The following is a 13,433-nucleotide window of genomic DNA, read 5'->3' as shown; positions in this document are numbered from 1 at the left end:
TCCACCACTGCAAAGCGCTGTCGTCACTCTGTTTACGTTCAAGAAAAGCCGCGCCTCCTACAGGCCCTTAAGTCAAATATCTTTCTTTGGGACAGCTGCTGGCTGAGCGTCTACCTTAGTGGACAATCGTAGAACTCCTGACTCTCATAACGGGACTCTGCATATGAGTATGACCAGGGCGTCATGCACCCCACAAATCTGAAGTATGTCGGGGCGGCAGGGTAGCCTAGTGGTTAGAGCATTGGACTAGCAAGTTCAAATCCCCGAGCTGACAAGGTACAAAATCTGTCGTTCTGCCCCTGAACAGGCAGTTAGCCCACTGTTCCTAGGCCGTCATTGAAAATAAGAATTTGTTCTTAACTGACTTGCCTAGTAAAATAAAGGTAAATTAAAAATAATAAAAATGGAGGTGGGCAACAATAATGCCCCACACACACACACATCTGTAAATTGGAGAATTGTGCATTTTTCAAACACCTGAAACGGTTTTCCTGGAATCTAGAGCCATAATCATTATGCATAATTCTAAGTCAAAAATGTCTATTTTTCTGCATATCTAAGCATACCTCTAGCTGTCTGTATTCCTGATTGGTGTTTATTTTTGAAAAACTAAATATGCTTCTCTGCTAAAATCTGGATAAAAAAATTAAAAGGAATGTGAGTCTTTTTCAGTACATTAGGTACTGAAGTAGTTATTGCTTGTCAGCAGGCATGCCAGCTACTCTAACTTGATTCATACCCTGAAATTGCTTGTAGGTAGGTATGTGTTTGGGAGATTGGGAACCTACTGTGTCTGGGCATGCTAAAGACAACTTCATACAATTGCTAAGTGGCTAGTAGTATTACAGGGGGAAAAATTATTCAATATTTTACCAGTCAAAAGTTTGGACACCTATTCATTCAAGGGTTTTTCTTCATTTTTACTATTTTCTACATTGTAGAATATTAGTGAAGACATCAAAATGATGAAATAACACATGGAATCATGTAGTAACAAAAAAGTATTAAACAAATCCAAATGTATTTTATATTTTAGTTTCTTCAAAGCAGTCACCCTTTGCCTTGACAGCTTTGCACACTCTTTGCATTCTCTCAACCAGCTTCACCTGGAATGGTTTTCCAACAGTATTGAAGGAGTTCCCACATATGTTGATCACTTGTTGGCTGCTTTTCCTTCACTCTGTGGTCCAACTCATCCCAAACCATCTCAATTGGGTTGAGGTCAGGTGATTGTGGAGGCCAGGTCATCTGATGCAGCACTCCACCACTCCCCTTCTTGGTTAAATAGCCCTTACACAGCCTGGGGGTGTGTTGGGTCATTTGTCCTGTTGAAAAACAAATGATAGTGCCACTAAGCGCAAACCAGACGGGATGGTGTATCATTGCAGAATGCTGTGGTAGCCATGCAGCTTAAGTGTGCCTTGAATTCTAAATAAATCACTTACAGTGTCACCAACAAAGCACCCACACACCATCACCTCCTCCTCCCACACATGCAGAGATTATCCGTTCACCTACTCTGCGTCTCACTGAGACACGGCTGTTGGAACCCAAAATCTCAAATTTAGACTCATCAGACCAAAGGACAGATTTTCACCGGTCTAATGTCCATTGTACTTGATCCTTGGCCCAAGCAGGTCTCTTCTTATTATTGGTGTCCTTTAGTAGTGGTTTCTTTGCAGAAATTTGACCATGAAGGCCTGCTTCACAAAGTCTCCTCTAAACAGTTGATGTTGAGATGTGTCTGTCTGTTTCTTGAACTCTGTAAAGCATTTATTTAGGCTGCAATTTCTCAGGCTGTTAACTAATGAACTTATCCTCCGCATCAGAGGTAACTCTGGGTCTTCCTTTCCTGTGGCGGTCCTCATGAGAGCGAATTTCATCAAAGCGCTTAATGGTTTTTCGCGACTGCACTTGAAGAAACTTTCAAAGTTCTTGAAATGTTCCGTATTGGCTGACCTTCATGTCTTAAAGTAATGATGGACTATTTTTATCTCTTTGCTTATTTGAGCTGTTCTTGCCATAATATGGACTTGGTCTTTTACCAAATAGGGCTATCTTCTGTATACCGCTCCTTCCTTGTCACAACACAACTAATTGTCTCAAATGCATTAAGAAGGAAAGAAATTCCACAAAGGATCTTTTAACAAGTCACACCTGTTAATTGAAATGCATTCCAGGTGACTACCTCATGAAGCTGGTTGAGAGAATGCCAAGAGTGTGCAAAGCTGTCATCAAGGCAAAGGGTGGCTACTTTGAAGAACCTCAAAAATAAAATACATTTTGATTTATTTAACACTTTTTTTGGTTACTACATGAGTTATTTCCTAGTTTTGATGTCCTCACTATTATTCTACAATGTTGAAAATGGTAAAAATAAAGAAACCCCTTGAATGAATAGTGTGTCCAAAACTGTGTCCAAACTTTTGACTGGTTCTGTATATATAGGATCTGAAGGGGCATGTGCCACCTATCGGCATGATGCCTCTAAGTTTGACTATATTTATTTCTTCTTTACAGATAGCATGTTCCACTCAAAATAAATGTACACAATTTTTCACTAAAGGATTATTATAGAAATATTTACAAAATCATATATTGTCAAGTTAAACTGTTCTTGTATGTAAAGTTATGCTTTTATACCATCTGTCACACATGGTAACTTAGTGGCATAAAGAGACATTTGTTTGAATCAGAGGAATGTCCATAGATAGTATAGGCCTAATAACTCCCTGACCTATGCACTTTCAGTCTGACATTGGATATACAAAGAGTGGTGGTCAGAGTGGGAAAAGCTCATTTTGTTTTGTCTGGCCTATTTAATTGAGATCATGCATCCAAAATGACATCTGACAAAGCCTACTATAAGAACAAAAATGGACAGTCATATTTTCTCAGATTTAATACAATGGTTCACCACCAGAGAACAGCAAAGGATGCACATCTTGTTATACATTGTCCAATTACATTTATGTGTGCACAATGGGTGAAATGGATTTTAATGTTAGTAGATGAAAATAGAAGTGTTACTGAACCCAGTTCTTAAAGTTCAGTTTAAATGTTTAATGACAAAATACAATTCTTGTAGATTGCAGATAAAAATAGGACATACAGTACACATACAAATACACAAAATTCCTCAATTTGTCATTCCTTACAAATTCAATAAATAGAAATATTCTTTTAAGTTCCAAGTTGAAATACTTTTTACCTAACCAGTTTAACCCAGTTGGTACCAATTATGTGTTTAAATACCCAGATGACTGACAGGGGGCGATGTTTTATAACCCCCAAGCAGCCATTTAGGTACTCCTCCATTGTACTTTTTTTTTTTACTTTTGGGAAGGTATAAAAAATGCATTTACTAACATCTACATTCGTTTTTGCCAAGTATATTTTACTACAAACACCTTAATGTATACTTTTAAATGATATTAGGCTCCCGAGTGGCGCAGCGGTCTAAGGCACTGCATCTCAGTGGTAGAGGCGTCACTACAGACCCTGGTTTCGATCCTGGGCTGACTCACGAATGGGAGACCTATGAGGCGGTACACAATTGGCTCAGAATCATCAGGTGGAGGGGAGGGTTTGGCCGGCCAGGATGTCCTTGTCCCATCTTGCTCTAGCGACTCCTGTGGCGGGCGGGGCGCATTCACGCTGACTTCAGTCGCCAGTTGTACAACACATTGTTGCTTCTGGGTTGAGCAAGCAGAGAGGCTCTTGACCTTCGCCTCTATTTCTTTATTTTATTTCATGTTTATTTAACTAGGTAAGTCAGTTAAGAACAAATTCTTATTTACAATGGCAGCCTACCCCGGTAAAACCCAGACGACGCTGGGCCAATTGTACGTCACCCTATGGGACTCTTAATCACAGCCAGATGTGATACTGCCTGGATTCAAACTAGGGTCTGTAGTGACACCTCTTGCACTGAGATGCAGTGCTTTAGACAGCTGCACCACTCGGGAGCCCGAGCACGTACGGGAGTTACAGCGATGGGACAAGACTGTAACTACCAATTGGATATCAGAAAAAGGGGTAAAAAGCACAAAAATAATAATAAAAAAATATACAGCACCAGTCAAAAGTTTAGACACACCTACTCATTTAAGGGTTTTTCTTTATTTTTACTATTTTCTATATTGTAGCTCAGGTGCATCCTGTTTCCATTGATCTTCATTGAGATGTTTCTACAACTTGAATGGAGTCCACTTGTGGTAAATTCAATTGATTGGACATGATTTGGAAAGGCACACACCTTTCTATATAAAGGTCCCACAGTTGACAGTGCATGGCAGACCAAAAACCAAGCCATGAGGTCAAAGGAATTGTCCGTAGAGCTCCGAGACAGGATTGTGTCAAGGCACAGATCTGAGGATGGGTACCAAGTAATGTCTGCAGCATTGAAGGTCCACAAGAACACTGTGGCTTCCATCATTCTTAAATGATGGACAGACAAAAGCCACTCCTTAGTAAAAGGCACATGACAGCCCGCTTGGATTTTGCCAAAAGACACTTAAAGGCTCTCAGACCATGAGAAACAAGATTCTCTGGTCCGATGAAACCACGATTAAACTCTTTGGCCTGAATGCCAGGTGTCATGTCTGGAGGAAACCTGGCATCATCCCTACGGTGAAGCATGGTGCTGGCAGCATCATGCTGTGGGGATGTTTTTCAGCGGTTGGGACTGGGAGACTAGTCAGGATCGAGGGAAAGATGAATGGAGAGATCCTTGATGAAAACCTGCTCCAAAGCGCTCAGGACCTCAGACTGGGGCGAAGGTTCACCTTTCAACAGGACAATGACCCTAAGCACACAGCCAAGACAACACAGGAGTGGCTTTGGGACAAGTCTCTGAATGTCCTTGTGGACCAGCCAGAGCCCGGGCTTGAACCCAATTGAACATCTATGGAGACCTGAAAATAGCTGTGCAGCGATGAACTCATCCAACCTGACAGAGCTTGAGAGGATCTGCAGAGAAGAATGGGAGAAACTCCCTAAATACAAGTGTGCTAAGCTTGCAGCGTCATACCCAAGAAGACGTCAGGCTGTATTGGCTGCCAAAGGTGCTTTAACAAAGTTATGAGTAAAGGGTTTGAATACTTTTGTGATGTGATATCATTTTTTTTATATATATAAATTTGCCAATTTTTTTTTTACTTTGTCATTATGGGCTATTGTGTATAAATTGATGAGGGGAAAAAATATGTCATACATTTTAGAATAAGGCAAAATAAGGAAAGAGTTAAGGGGTCTGAGTATTTTCCGAATAGGCTGTATTTTACTGTAAAGTACATTGAGACTTTGAAATGCACTTTGTTGAATAAAGTTTGATTTGACTTGAGTTTGATTCCTACCTCAGCAGAGTGTTTATAAGCTCCTAGTTTCCCAGCCACAGTGCCACCTGTAGACAGTTGACAAGGTCCTGGTTGACCATGATCTCAGCAGATGGGACTGTGCCTGGACTGGGCACCGGCGCAGAGGAAGGCTCTGGCCCTAGAGCGGGACTGGACACCGTGCCTGGACTGGGCCCCGCCGCAGAGGAAGACTCCGGCCTTGGATCTGGCACCGGAAGTACCTGGCTGGAGAGACGCACTGGAGGCCTGGTGCGTGGAGCCGGCACAGGTGGCACCGGACTAGTGACACGCACTTCAGGAAGGGTGCGGAGAGCTGGCACAGGACTCACCAGACTGCTGACAGGCTCTTCAGGTTGGAACCAAGGGCTCTCTATGGTCAGGGCGTGACATATACATATCTCCAAGCAACAGTAAGTGTGGAGATAGTGGGACAGAAATTATGAGTAGTTCAGATAGGAATGATTCATTAGCTTTAGGAGGATGGTACATAAGGATAGTGGTCATGGAGCAAGATAATTTGTAAGCAATGTATTCAAATGAGGAGACAGTAGGTGTCACGCCCTGGCCATAGAGAGGTTTTTATTCTCTATTTTGGTTAGGCCAGGGTGTGACTAGGGTAGGCATTCCAGTTTCTTCATTTCTATGTTTTCTGTTTCTATGTTTTGGCCGGGTATGGTTCTCAATCAGGGACAGCTGTCTATCGTTGTCTCTGATTGGGAATCATACTTAGGCAGCCTGTTTTGCCACCTTAGTTGTGGGTAGTTATCTGTGTTAGTGGCCCGTATAGCCCGTGTTAGTGGCCCGTATAGCCCGTGTTAGTGGCCCGTATAGCCCGTGTTAGTGGCCCGTATAGCCCGTGTTAGTGGCCCGTATAGCCCGTGTTAGTGGCCCGTATAGCCCGTGTTAGTGGCCCGTATAGCCCGTGTTAGTGGCCCGTATAGCCCGTGTTAGTGGCCCGTATAGCCCGTGTTAGTGGCCCGTATAGCCCGTGTTAGTGGCCCGTATAGCCCGTGTTAGTGGCCCGTACAGCCCGTGTTAGTGGCCCGTACAGCCCGTGTTAGTGGCCCGTACAGCCCGTGTTAGTGGCCCGTACAGCCCGTGTTAGTGGCCCGTACAGCCCGTGTTAGTGGCCCGTACAGCCCGTGTTAGTGGCCCGTACAGCCCGTGTTAGTGGCCCGTACAGCCCGTGTTAGTGGCCCGTACAGCCCGTGTTAGTGGCCCGTACAGCCCGTGTTAGTGGCCCGTACAGCCCGTGTTAGTGGCCCGTACAGCCCGTGTTAGTGGCCCGTACAGCCCGTGTTAGTGGCCCGTACAGCCCGTGTTAGTGGCCCGTACAGCCCGTGTTAGTGGCCTGTACAGCCCTAGTCAACTTCATGGTCAGCGCTTTGTTTTGTTGGCGACATTTATAAATAAAAAGAAATGTACGCTCACCATGCTGCACCTTGGTCCGATCATTTCCACCCTGGCGACGATTGTGACAGTAGGGAAAGACAGTTCAGTTATTTTGATTTGAGTACACCGATGGAGCGGGGGTGACACAGGTAGCCATAAACAGCGGGAGTAGCTTGCTTAAGAGAGAATAAATCACCAGGCTGTTGCCAACTTTCAGTTAGGAGAAGTAAGTCTAGCTTGTCAGATATTAGTTAATGGAGCAAGGGGGCTTTGTTGCTCATTGACCAAGTGTTGAGGAGAGCAAAGTTAGTATTGTGAGACAGAGGTGAGTTTATCGATAGTGGTAGGCTGAAGGCAGTCATGGTTTACAGTACGAGATGATCTATTGGGAGCAAGGTGGAGTGAGACCAAAGAGAGTTAATGTTGCTACCAGTAGTATAGTTGAAAGACCAGTTGCAACGTGAGCCATGATGCAGGTAGCGGCGTCTACGTCTACGTATGATGAGCGGGCAAGGATAAGTACATCAGAGGAGAGCCAATAGTTATATTTCAGGTGGCAAAGATCAAGGGGGGAATAGTATTTGGTCTTGAAAAAACAGGAAGGGGGAAACCATAGTAACCAGAGCATCGTACAAGCAGGGGTCACAGAGAGGAGCCAGTGAGCGGGTCTGTGATTTAGATCCAAGAAAACATCAGATAAATCCACACAGAAACCACCACAGTAGGCAAAGCAGCAAGCAACTAACCTACTTCATCCAGCTAGCACTAGAACCCACAGTCAAAACACATCTGAAACACAACCTTTGCCAGCAGAGCAAAAGCAAAGAGAGAACGGAAACGTCTTCAATGAGATTGACGGCTGGAGCTCACACGATGGCAAAAGAGTGGAGGCTGGGTTACAATAACAAAAGCCAGGGAGAGAAGCGCTTCAGGGGAGAGGCTGTAGAGCTAGCCGGTGAATAAGCAGGGAGGAGGCGGGAGGTACACCAGGCCACGGGAAAGCCAAGGAGGGTAATCCGACAGGTATTCCAGAGGGAGGTATTTGGCGAGGGAAATTCAAAATAGATAAATTCCCAAAGCAATAATCCATAGGTGGGTCAGAGAACCATGATTACAGCAATCAGAGGAAGACTGCATGCTGGTATGTGGTCACAGCAGCGCAGTCCAGACTCAGAGGTAGGCTAACTAGAAAGCTAGCTTACACTAATATCCAAGGTTGTAAGAGTCACAAAACTCCAGTAGGCCTAAAAGTGGACAAAAACATAATATTGAACTCTTATGTATCATCATGGAACCTTACTTTCAATGGTTATTTTCTCACTTTTGGGTGTGGTGCATTGTTGCACTGTCCCAGGAACAGAAATGGTTGGTTTTCAGAACAATGGTCAAGTGCCATGATGTGTCTTGCCCCATGTTTGAAACCCTGATGATGCATTGGTACACTTATTTATTACAGAAATTAACGCTCAAGGTTTCAATACATATTATTGGTGTGATTCGTAGGTTTCTGAAAAATGCATCCGACTGTGAGATCTGTCCATCTGTGGAACGTGCTTGAAATAAAGACGACCTGGAACGTGCCCAGAATGTTGAATTGACACTTACATCATGTGACAGTGCCTCGTAAATAATCAGTACGACGTGGCTATAAGAAGTGTGCAAAATCCAGACAAGAGATTGCGTGAAAAAAAATGTTGTTCAAATGATACAGGGTGGAGAGCGTGAATTCGCTATGCAATTTGTTTCACCTTTGAATACAGAAATTCTGCTGGATTTAGCACGCTGCTCAGCTAGCACCTCTGTCCTACCTATAGTAGCTGGCTCGGAAACGTTAGCTAGCTAGCATTAGGTAAATTTTAAAACGTATTTTTCAATATAGACGTTTTAACACGATATGATCCTTGGCATGATATAGCTAAATAGATCACATTTGTTAGCTAGTTAGCTAACATCGACATGATATTCCATGCAATTTGTTTAGAATGTTTTTTTTTTTGGATTAGCATGGTAGCTAGCTAACTATCTAACCTTTAAACTCATATTTAGTCTCTAGCTAGGTAGCTGGTAAATTTGCTATCATCCTTTGTCAGCCCACTACAATTAGTGGTTCCAATTTTAAGACGAATTTACTAGTTTATTATAAAAATTGTGATAACTAGCTCACCCTTTCAGCTGTGGTAGCTAGCTATTAGTGTTAGCAAGTTATTAGCTAGCAGTGATAACATAACTAGCTAAACCTAAATGGTAGAATTTATGAGTAGAGTAATGTAGCTATTGTCTATGCTAAATTGTCATAAATTCCTCTTCCCTCCCACACATTCCCATAAGGTCTGACTCAAGAATGGGAAAATTCTTAACAAGAAAGAAACGGATGAAGACAACAGAAGGGGCCATGGGGCGCTGTGTTGTATTTTAAATAGTTAAATCTGCTATCAATTTCTATTCTGACTTGTAATGTTAAAAAAGGTAGAGAAAATGAACTCCTGTTTCTCTGAATTAGCTAGGCTCACGTTGATAAACTACACAGATTTGAGTCACTGCAATTAAAATTGTTTTCCCAATGTATCCTTCAATTCAATTGTTTTCACTATGTATTGCATGTTTGAGGAGATTATATACTGTTAAACATGTTTGTAATTTAATATTAATAAATGGCCAGAAGGTTTCCACTTTTATGCTATATTTTTTAAAGTTATAAATATTGGTAGGCTTAACTCGTTAATAAATGGTCAATGGGTTTTGACTTTCTTTAAAGGTTAAAGATCTGTCATTGAAAGCAAGTCTAAGAAGTGATAGTTATGTTTTACGTGTGCATGTTTTTTTAAATTGAACCTTTATTTAACTAGGCAAGTCAGTTAACAACACATTCTTATTTTCAATGACGGCCTAGGAACAGTGGGTTAACTGCCTTGTTCAATGGCAGAACAACAGATTTTTACCTTGTCAGCTCGAGGGATTCGACCTGCAACCTTCAGTTGCAGGCCCAACGCTCTAACCACCAGGCTACCACTCATACTTCTATGCTTCCCATTCTTAAGTTTAGTTTTGTACACCAGCTTCAAACAGTTGAAAATACAATATTTTTGGTTATGTGAAACATATTTCACAGTGGTTTAGATGGTACAATGATTCTCTAAACAATGACTGCTTGTTTTGCCACATTAACTGAAATTAGGCAAACTATTAGAATTTTTGCAACCAGAAAATGGCAGTGATTTCTGTATATTGCACCTTTGAAGGTATCATTTTAGTAGTTATAAATGTTGATAACTCTTATGTTTATAGGTCTGTCACTTTAAAATAAGATATACTTTTAGCAGATACATGTGGGGAAATCATTTCAACATGATTTGAGAGTTCTCTCAGAGCTTAGACATTTGGTACTCATCACTGCTGGGTACTCATCACCACATACATGAGTGAAGATTCAACACTTTGTTAAACATGTTTAGTCAATGAATGGTGGGTATGAAGATCAAAACATTCAACGTTGTGAGAGAATTTCTCCACTGTTTCATGTACAACTAGAAAATGAGGATGCATAAGGGTTCATGTGATAAACAATTGTAAGTGCATTTATAAATGGTTAATAAGTGGAGGTAAATATTGGCTGACTTTGGTCATGGCACTCTTGACCAATGCGATATAACCATCAATGTAATTATAACCCTTTTACAAATGGAATCTTATTGTAAAAGTGTTACCCAGATGGGTAACTACCAGGAACCATACACATTTTGACATTGCATTTTAGTCATTTAGCAAATGCTCTTATTGAGATTGACTTAGTGCATTCATCTTAAATTTGCCAAGAGAGACAACTGCAAAGATCACAGCCATTCTGACATACACGTGATCCACCATCAGCTTCAAATACCAAACCGGTCTCAGAAGACATTCAATGGACAACAGTAAAACTGTAGAGCAGTGCAGTTATGTTGCAGTATGTTATGTGAGTGTGTATGGACTCATCACATACACAAAAAACTGGAGAATGCATTGAAAATATAAAGCTGTACAGTATATTCACATGCTCAATGGTTGTGTTCTGCATGAAATAGCTGCTCCAGTTCTCATTGGTGTTAGGCAGTTACCAGGGACTTAGAATATTACAGTAGATATATGCATCATAAGGACTAAACAAGGTATGGGTTTGGTATATTATGTGTGGCTTTGTGTTGGGTATTGGACATTGAAAACTACATCAGCTGTGAAGCCTGGATAACATTTTCAGGATAAAAAAAGCTGAAATTCAACAGTTATCAAGCCTCTTACTGTAAGTTTAGCATGCAATGGCCATTCAAAGTTCAATAGTTAAAGGTATAATGGATGACAGCATTGCAGATTAACTCATGGAAACATTCTATCTTCAAGACCTACTGGAGGATTGTTTCTTATCAAAACTCAGATTTGTTTAATGTTTACCTTCACTCAACAGGCTGTGTTTCTCACTATCTTGAGTGGGTCACACACACTCAGCTCCCAAATCACATCTATTTATATCTCCCCAGCTATTTATTTGTGATATTTAAAATATATTAAGAAACGTCCTCTCACTGTCAACTGCGTTTATTTTCAGCAAACTTAACATGTGTAAATATTTGTATGAACATAACAAGAATCAACAACTGAGACATAAACTAAACAAGTTCCACAGACGTGACTAAATGTCATAATTTGTCCCTGAACAAAGGGGGGGGGGGTCAAAATCAAAAGTAAGTCCGTATCTGGTGTGGCCACCAGCTGCATTAAGTACTGCAATGCATCTCCTCCTCATGGACTGCACCAGATTTGCCAGTTCTTGCTGTGAGATGTTACCCCACTCTTCCACTAAGGAAGTTCCCGGACATTTCTGGGGGGAATGGCCCTAGCTCTCACCCTCCATCCAACAGGGCCCAGATGTGCTCAATGGGATTGAGATCCCAGCTCTTTGCTGGCCATGGTAGAACACTGACATTCCTGTCTTGCAGGAAATCACACACAGAACGAGCAGTATGGCTGGTGGCATTGTCTTGCTGGAGGGTCATGTCAGGATGAGCCTGCAAGAAGGGTACCATATGAGGGAGGAGGATGTCTTCCCTGTAACGCACAGTGTTGAGATTGCATGCAATGACAACAAGATCAGTCCGGTGATGCTGTGAAACATCGCCCCAGACCATGACGGACCATACAACTCCAAATTGATCCCGCTCCAGAGTGCAGCCCTCGGTGTAACGCTCAATCCTTCGACGATAAACGCAAATCCGACCATCACCCCTGGTGAGACAAAACCGTGACTCGTCAGAGAAGAGAAGCACTTTTTACCAGTCCTGTCTGGTCCAGCGACGGTGGATTTGTGCCCATAGGCGATGTTGTTGCCGGTGATGTCTGGTGAGGACCTGCCTTACAACAGGCCTACAAGCCCTCTCTCAGCCTATTGTGGACAGTCTGAGCACTGATGGAGGGATTGTACGTTCCTGGTGTTACTCCGGCAGTTGTTGTTGCCATCCTGTACCTGTCCCAAAGGTGTGATGTTCGGATGTACCGATGCTGTGCAGGTGTTGTTACACGTGGTCTGCCACTGCGAGGACAATCAGCTGTCCGTCCTGTCTCCCTGTAGCTCTGTCTTAGGCGTCTCACAGTACGGACATTGCAATTTATTGCCCTGGCCACATCTGCATTCCTCAATCCTCCTTGCAGCATGCCCAAGGCACGTTCACGCAGATGATCAGGGACCCTGGGCATCTTTGTTTTGGTGTTTTTCAGAGTCAGTAGAAAGTCCTCTTTAGTGTCCTATGTTTTCATAACTGTGACCTTAATTGGCTACTGTCTGTAAGCTGTTAGTGTCTTAATGAACACTGAAAGCAAAACAATAAACAACCAACGAACAGTCCTGTAAGGTGCAACACAACACTAAACAGAAAATAACCACCCACAAAACACAATGGAAAACAGGCTACCTAAATATGGTTCTCAATCAGGGACAACGATTGACAGCTGCCTCTGATTGAGAACCATACCAGGCCAAACACAGAAATAGAAAATCATTGACAAACTAACATAGACAACCCACCCAACTCATGTCCTGACCATACGAAAACAAAAGACAAAACAAAGGAACTAAGGTCACAACGTGACAGTTATACTCACAAACAATATTTTGACGGTTTTGGAAACTTTAGAGTGTTTCTATCCTAATCTGACAATTATATGCATATTCTAGATTCTGGGCCTGAGAAATAGGCAGTTTCATTTGGGTACGTTTTTCATCTAAACATCAAAATACTGCCCCCTACACTCAACAGGTTAACAGGCTTTTCCCGCCGAAACCCTAACATGTTCAAAAATTGAATACTTGACCAATATTTCTAACATAAGAATGTGGGGAATGGTCAGAGATGGATCTGTAGAAAATTATTGTCATATATGTTTTTATTTTGTGATGTCATTAAAAATGTTAGCAATGAAATACTGTAACTTGGAAAGTATATCCCTTTATCTGTCAAGTTTCCATCCTTAATGTTGTATATTAAATATGATCAATATGAAATTATTTTTGTTAAGATAGGAATGGGATTTTTGGAGCCATAAGAGAATCTCTCCTATAAACTGTGCATAGTAATAGCCATGCCCCAAGTGAGGTCAGACTGAGGGATCCACCATTTCAAGAGAATGCATAAAAGGAAATTGGTAACAGAAATTAAC

The 13,433-nt window shown here is 42.0% G+C and overlaps 1 long non-coding RNA gene across 1 annotated transcript; it reads left to right on the top strand.

The window, feature by feature from the left end:
• The first annotated feature begins 8,290 nt into the window (after positions 1-8,290).
• LOC135503701 (uncharacterized) lies at positions 8,291-9,414 on the top strand. The gene is made up of 2 exons (XR_010449988.1): positions 8,291-8,598; positions 9,078-9,414. It is a non-coding gene; the product is annotated as an uncharacterized LOC135503701 (long non-coding RNA).
• Positions 9,415-13,433: the final 4,019 nt, after the last annotated feature.

The sequence above is a fragment of the Oncorhynchus masou genome, chromosome 18 (assembly GCF_036934945.1).
Source record: "Oncorhynchus masou masou isolate Uvic2021 chromosome 18, UVic_Omas_1.1, whole genome shotgun sequence".
In the NCBI taxonomy this organism is placed as follows: Eukaryota; Metazoa; Chordata; class Actinopteri; order Salmoniformes; family Salmonidae; genus Oncorhynchus; species Oncorhynchus masou.
This window is presented reverse-complemented; position numbering and strand designations above follow the sequence as displayed.